We start from the raw sequence: 6,565 nt of genomic DNA, 5'->3' as shown, positions 1-6,565 counted from the left end.
CAAGTTAGAAAGGAAATAGTGATGCAAGGAAAGTCCATTTTAGAGTTCTTTTTTTAAAGGTTTATCTATTTCTGAAAAAAAAAATTGGGGTGTAGGTCATAGGTACGGGGTGGGGGTGAGAGGATTCAGCACAGTCAGGATGGGGAGCAGAACAGGTAGATCAACTGAAGCACACTGTTGAGGGGAGCAGCGGGTGAGACAAGAGAGGTCTGCTGTGCCATGTGGGTCACCCCCACGCCAGGGACCAAATTCGAGCTGCAATGGCTGTGGACAGCTTCACACTGCTGTGCTTTAATCCCTTACACCACCAGTGAGGCTCCCTTAGAGGTGGTCTTTTGTACTTACAGCTTAGGAGAAAGAAAATTAAGTGTGACAGAGGTTTTTCGGAAGTAGACAAGTAGCTACTTGTTGGGGACAGAAGTTGCAGCTTAAGCAAGCAAGTTGGTATGTAAAACGCTCTATCAGGTTATTACGTACATCCATACGCTTAGCATCAGATGAACATGAAAGCAGTGCTCTCCAAAGTGTGGTCCCTGGACCATCACTTGGACACTTGTGCAAGATGCCACTTCCCAGATTCTACCCTAGAACACAGAGTTGAACCTGGGATGCTTGTCAAAGCTTAGCAAGCCCCGCAAGTGAGGGTGAAGTACAGGACAGGCTGTGAGACCCCCTAACTAGTTTTATGACTTCCAGGCCTAGGGCAGGTTTCTGACACTCACGAGCATAAGGACAAGTGGGGTAGGCACCACCATTTCTGTGTGCAGCAAGAAGGCTCTTTATCTATCCACATGGACACGCGGAGATGAGGAACGAGGAAAGGATGGATGGATGATACTCGGAAGACACCAACTTTCCATTATTCATCTCAGGCTTTATTTTTACAATATTCAAACCGACTGACAAGGAAAAACTAATCTCTGACACCATTAGATGGTATGAAGTAAATGCAGGTAGTATTTTACCAAATGAAATCTGTGTGCATATCTTATTTTACAAATGCTTTGCTTCTGTCTATAAAGGAGTTGAGGCTAATTTTTTGTTTGCTTGGTACCCACTTGGACATGTCAGGACAACCCCTAAGCCTGTCTTTTTTGTGCTTTACAATGACTCTTTATTTCCTTCTCAGTGGTTTATTACGACAAACCAGCTGAAGTAGGAATTGTATGACCAGCAGTGGTAACATCTGAATTTCCCACAGTAGACAGTGCTGAGAGCTTCATGTGCTCAGTTCAGCTCAAACAACAAAGAACTAGTCCTGGTTCTGCAGTGACAACAGTCACATGACTTACAGAAAGGAACCATGAACACCCCTTAGGAAGCAGACATCATGAACACCGAGCAAAGAATGATCAGCCTGGGGAGAGTCCCCGAAGAAATTACGTTTTGGATCAGCCCTCAGAGGAAGTGATGGATATGGATTGGCACAAAGAGGGAAAGTCATTCCAGGCTTAGATGCTTTTCTTTCCAAGGGCTGAAAGAAGGGAACCAGCAGGTCATGTCCGAGGTACTATCTGCCAATTAACTTGGCTCAAGAAGAAGGTCATGTTAGGGAATAACAAAAGATGAGGCTGGAGAGTTGACTGTGAGCCCAGACCGCTCAGCTGAGAGATGGTAACGAGTAAACAAGGACTCTTGAGAGCTTCACAAATGAGGGTGCCTTGTGATGAAAACTACCAGAGTTCACATCCAGAACAAGTACCCAAGCATAAGTCAAATCCATGGGTTTATATTGTTGACGGTAAGTCAAGTAAGGCAAGAATTTGTGAAGGAAATGTACAGTGATTTGCACTACTAGGCCTTTCTCCTTTTCTCTGAACTCTGCTCTACTTCTTCCCAGTATCAGAGGGCAAAATGATTCTACTGTAAATTTATGTCAGTAATTTATGCAAAAGATCAGTTTTTTTCCAAGTGACGTGCTACTACTTTACACTGCCTTTGCGCTTCGGAGGCCGAGGACGCACCTCTTCGACGCTGCCACTACGCCACAGCACCTGAGTCCACCACGCCCCTCTCTGCCTCCCTGGGTCTCAGTTCTACAGTCATGTTTCTGGGGTGAGTTCTGACACCTGGGTGTATGTCACCCTTTAATTCCCCTATTTTCCACATATAACTGACATCACCTGATGTTTGTATTTCCCCTTCTGATTTATTTTGCTTAACATGGACCTTTCCAGCCCCATCCATGCTACTTGCAAAATGCAATTTTATCTTTTATTAGTAGCTGATAGTATTCCATTTTGTGTTGTCTATCACATCTCCTTGACCCACTCAACTTTAACACTTAGGTTGTTTCCATACCATGGTTATTATAAATTGTGCTACAGTGAACATGGCAGCACTTTGCTTAGACTTAAGTGTTCAGTAGATGCTTAGGAGCTAGAGCCACTCTGAGCAAGTGGGGAGAGTCTCCAGAGACAGAGTGGGGAGCAGAACAGGCCGACTGACGAAGTACACTGCTGAGGGGAGCAGTGGGTGGGTCGGGAGAGGTCCGCTGCACCTTGTGGGTCAGCTCCGGACTGGGCTGAAACTCACACTGGAGTGGCTTTAGCTTAGTAGAGCTGCACTTTAACCGGCTGCACCATGGGGGACGGCCCCCACTCTAAAGCTTTAAAGAGACCTCCATGCTGTTTTCCCTAGGGGATAGAGCAGACTCCCCATTCCCATCAACAGTGTATGAGGGGTCCGTGCTCTCAACACCCTCTCCAGCACCTGTTATTTCTGGTTTTTCTGACATGGGCCACTCGCACAGGTGTGAAATAGTATCTGTGTAGATTTCGTTTTCATTTCCCTGACAGTAAGCGATGAACATTGTGTCACGGGCCTACTGGCCGTCTGTAGGTCTCCTTTGGAAAAGTGCCCATTTTGTTCTTGTGCCCATCTGTGATTGGACTTTTTATTTCCTTTTTATTGAGTGGTATGAGTTCACTGTAGACCTTTGATCAGCCCCTAGTGAGATTTATGGCCTCCTACTATTTTTTCCCATCCAATTAGGGTGTCTTTCTTAGTGACAGTATCTTTCACTGTGCAGAACCTTTTTAGCTTAATACAATCCCAACTGCTTATATTCTCTTCTGTTTTCCTTACTGTTGGTGACAAACCCACTTAAGACATCTCTGGAGTTAAGTCACTGAGTATCTTGCCAATGTTCTCTTCTAAGTATTTTATGACTTCAGGCCTTATATCCAAGTCTTTGATCCATTGTGATTTGATTTTCAGATTACCATGTTTCCTTCAATCAATCCTAAGACTATTTCTGAACACACTTCTGAAACCCTCAACTGGCCCTGGCTGCTACGGCTGTACCACGTGACCTCAGGCAGAGCGGGACCTCTGCCAGCCGCAGACTCTGCATGTACCGTCAGCCTCCCTTCAGACAACTGGACCTGTCCTCACATTTCAGTGTCTTCACGGGAGCAGCAATAAGGCTGAGAACAGTACTCAAAACCTTGACATTCTAAATATGCCAAAGATGGCAAAGGCAAAAGGTGAGCAATACTATCCAGTAATAATCTTGACTTCTGGTTTCTCAGTTTAAAAAAAAATATTCTGCATATACATGCTGCCTTCTATAACTGAGGTATAATTAGTCACTTGCGAGTTTGCATTAACTCCAGGATGTAAATACTGCAGTGATTTAAAATCAAGACCAGAGTTGAAGGATAACAAATCGGTGTAGGAATTTTACCGAGGCTTCAAAAACTAGGTTTTGATGATTGCAGTTAAACTTTTCCAACTCTGTCAAAGATGCTCAAGAGCTAGAGACACCAAGGTATTGAAAATCAGGCTGATGGATTTAGTACTACATTGTTTAAGGGCCAGCATTAACTTTTCAGTCAAAATTATAGTAAGTATCAAGAAATGAGGGTCTCCCTGGTGATACAGGGGTTAAAGTCACAGTGCTATCAAGCTATGCCAGCCATTGAGGCATGAGTTCGATCCCCAGCCAGGGACCCACATGACACAACAGACCTCTCCTGCCTAATGCGCAGCAGTGTATTTCAGTCCATCTGCCTGTTCTACTCCCTGCTCTATGCTGAATCCTCTCTTTCTCTGTATCTCTGGCCTAAACCCCAGTTCTTTTAGAAAATAAACCTTAAAAAAAAATGTATTGAGGAATGAGGCTGAAAGTTTGGGAGATTAAGTCAAGGATGGCGAGAGAAGTAATTCACATTGATAAAAAAGCAAAGGTAGGTTCCTTTCCTGTGGCTGCATCGTATAGTGACCCCTCTTCACACTATTCTAGTTCCTCTTACGTCCTCTGGGCCCTTCAACCATAATGGAGTCACAAAATAACAAACCTTACAAGGGCAGAAAGCAGAGGACGAAAAAGCAAGAGAAGGAAGAAGGGAGCTTCTGAGATAATTGTATGGCTACTGGAAGGCATATTTAAGTAACCATAAATAGATTATCCCCTTCTAATTAAAGCAAAATGAGTTATTTATGTAATTGAGTTACATGAGTTCCTTATGTATTTGGGACATTAACCTTTTATTGAATATGTAATTTTTAAATACTGTCTCTCGGACCCTCCCTGGTGGTGCAATGGGTTAAAAGTGCAGCACTGCAAGCTGGCTACAGCCATGTCAGTACGAGTTCAATCCCCGGACCCGGTCTCAGAGATGACCCACACGCCAGGCAGACATCTCCTGTAAGGCCTCTGCTCCCTGCTCTCTCTGTCTCTGCACCTTTGTCCTATACCCCAGTTCTGTATGCATAAATAAATCCTTAAAAATAAAAGAAAAAGAAAATACTGTCTCTCATTCCATAGGTTGACTTCTCATTTTGTTGAACATTAGTTTATTCTGGGCTATTCTTTACTGCGTCATTCAGTAATACAGTAATACAATACAGCCTGCAGTGAAAGCAGTCCTCTGGAGGGCTGCACAATGAGATCTCAGCTTGCTCGGGATGGACCTGCCACTTAAAAGAGAAAGTGCCACGTTCAGTGGCACAGCGACTGAGTGGGATTCAATTCTCACTTCCACCAGATCGGGGGTCCACACATGACCATCATTGGAGCAAGTCTAACCAGTCATGGGCTCGTAGCAAGAGAGGCCCCTGACATAAACCACATCAACCTCAGAGAAGGGAGATGAGCAAGTCTTTCCTTAGGAACCAGGGACCAACACCTCTCCACGCCACCCTCTGCCAGCCCCAGGCATTTCCAGGATGTCATACTAATAAGCACATGTGAATATTTACAATAAGTAACAAACACAAAAACTGTATGTCAAAAAACATTGAATTAATAATGTATGGTAGCTACATATATACATATACCAAGTACTAGTTAAAAAGTGATGCCACTTCTTGAACGACAGATACGGAAGACAGTTGGCGAGATATTACCACACCAAGCTAAATGATAGGTATTATGTTGCTACTTTGCAGAAAACCTGACTCGTAGAAGACATTTACTGACAGAAAAATCATCAAACTGTATTAACATGGTTACTTTTCTTTTTTTTGTTGTTCTCATATATTTTTGTAGTTTTCTAATTGTTCCAACAATGAATTTGTATTATTTATATAACAAATAAATTATATGAGAAGAAATTTCTTTAGTTAAAAACTTAACAGTAATTCTTAAGTAATGGAGACAATTTAAAAATATTCTCCGTGCCTTAGTTTTTCTTATTCTATCAAACTTTTCTGCCCCCTTTTATTAAATCTAGAGGCAGGACAAATAGAGTTGGTTTCCTTAGTAATAGCAGCTAAAGCTCTCAAACATTCTTTTCTTTTTGTTTTTTCTACTAGTTTCTTTTAAAGCTGTTTGGATTTCCTGAATAATAGATGTGCATACTAATTACCAGTCGAATTTGATTGTAGGAGCTTGAAAACGATTACTGTGAAAATAACCTGCATCAAATCTTAAACCGACAATGTCAGCAGTTTGAGTAATTTTAAGTGGGGCACCATTTCCTCCCAGAATTTTCAGACACTTTATCACACTGTAGTGTAACCTGAGGGGTGTCTATCTTACTGCACAGATGTCAACAAGGTTCTCAGGTTAAATATGAAGACTGTAGTCGAAGGATTCATTTATTTAAAAAGTCAGGTTTTATCACTGAATAAAACATTAATTAAAACATTAATTAAAACATGCAAACATGGACCTCCCTGCTGGCACAGGGGTTAGGTCTCCATGTTATCACCACTGCCCCTGAGTTTGATCTCCAGCCAGGGAGCTGCCCCATTGGCACAGCAGACTTTCCTGTCCTGTCCCCTGCTCCCCTCAGCAGTGTGCTTAGGTAGATCAACCTATTCTGCTCCCCACACTTGTCTCTGAGGGGTCCACTCACCACCTGTTGAACTGGCCTAACACCCTAGTTCCAGGCATAAGTAGTAATTAATCTTTAAAAAAAAAAAAATACAAGCAAAAAGCAAAGAAAAAAATAAGTCTTCATTTTACTTGTGTTCTTTGCCAAGGGAACTTTGTGGCTGAGTGATTGTATGTTTTCTAGCAATGTCTATAGCAGCTCATATATTTGACTTATAGAAGTGTATATATTCTCTCCATTGTTTATCTCCCCTCCCCCCAAGCACCAACAAAAGTAAAATG

The sequence above is a fragment of the Condylura cristata genome, unplaced genomic scaffold (genome assembly GCF_000260355.1).
Source record: "Condylura cristata isolate star-nosed mole 26May11 unplaced genomic scaffold, ConCri1.0 scaffold00021, whole genome shotgun sequence".
Lineage (NCBI taxonomy): Eukaryota > Metazoa > Chordata > Mammalia > Eulipotyphla > Talpidae > Condylura > Condylura cristata.
Note: the sequence above shows the minus strand (reverse complement) of the source record.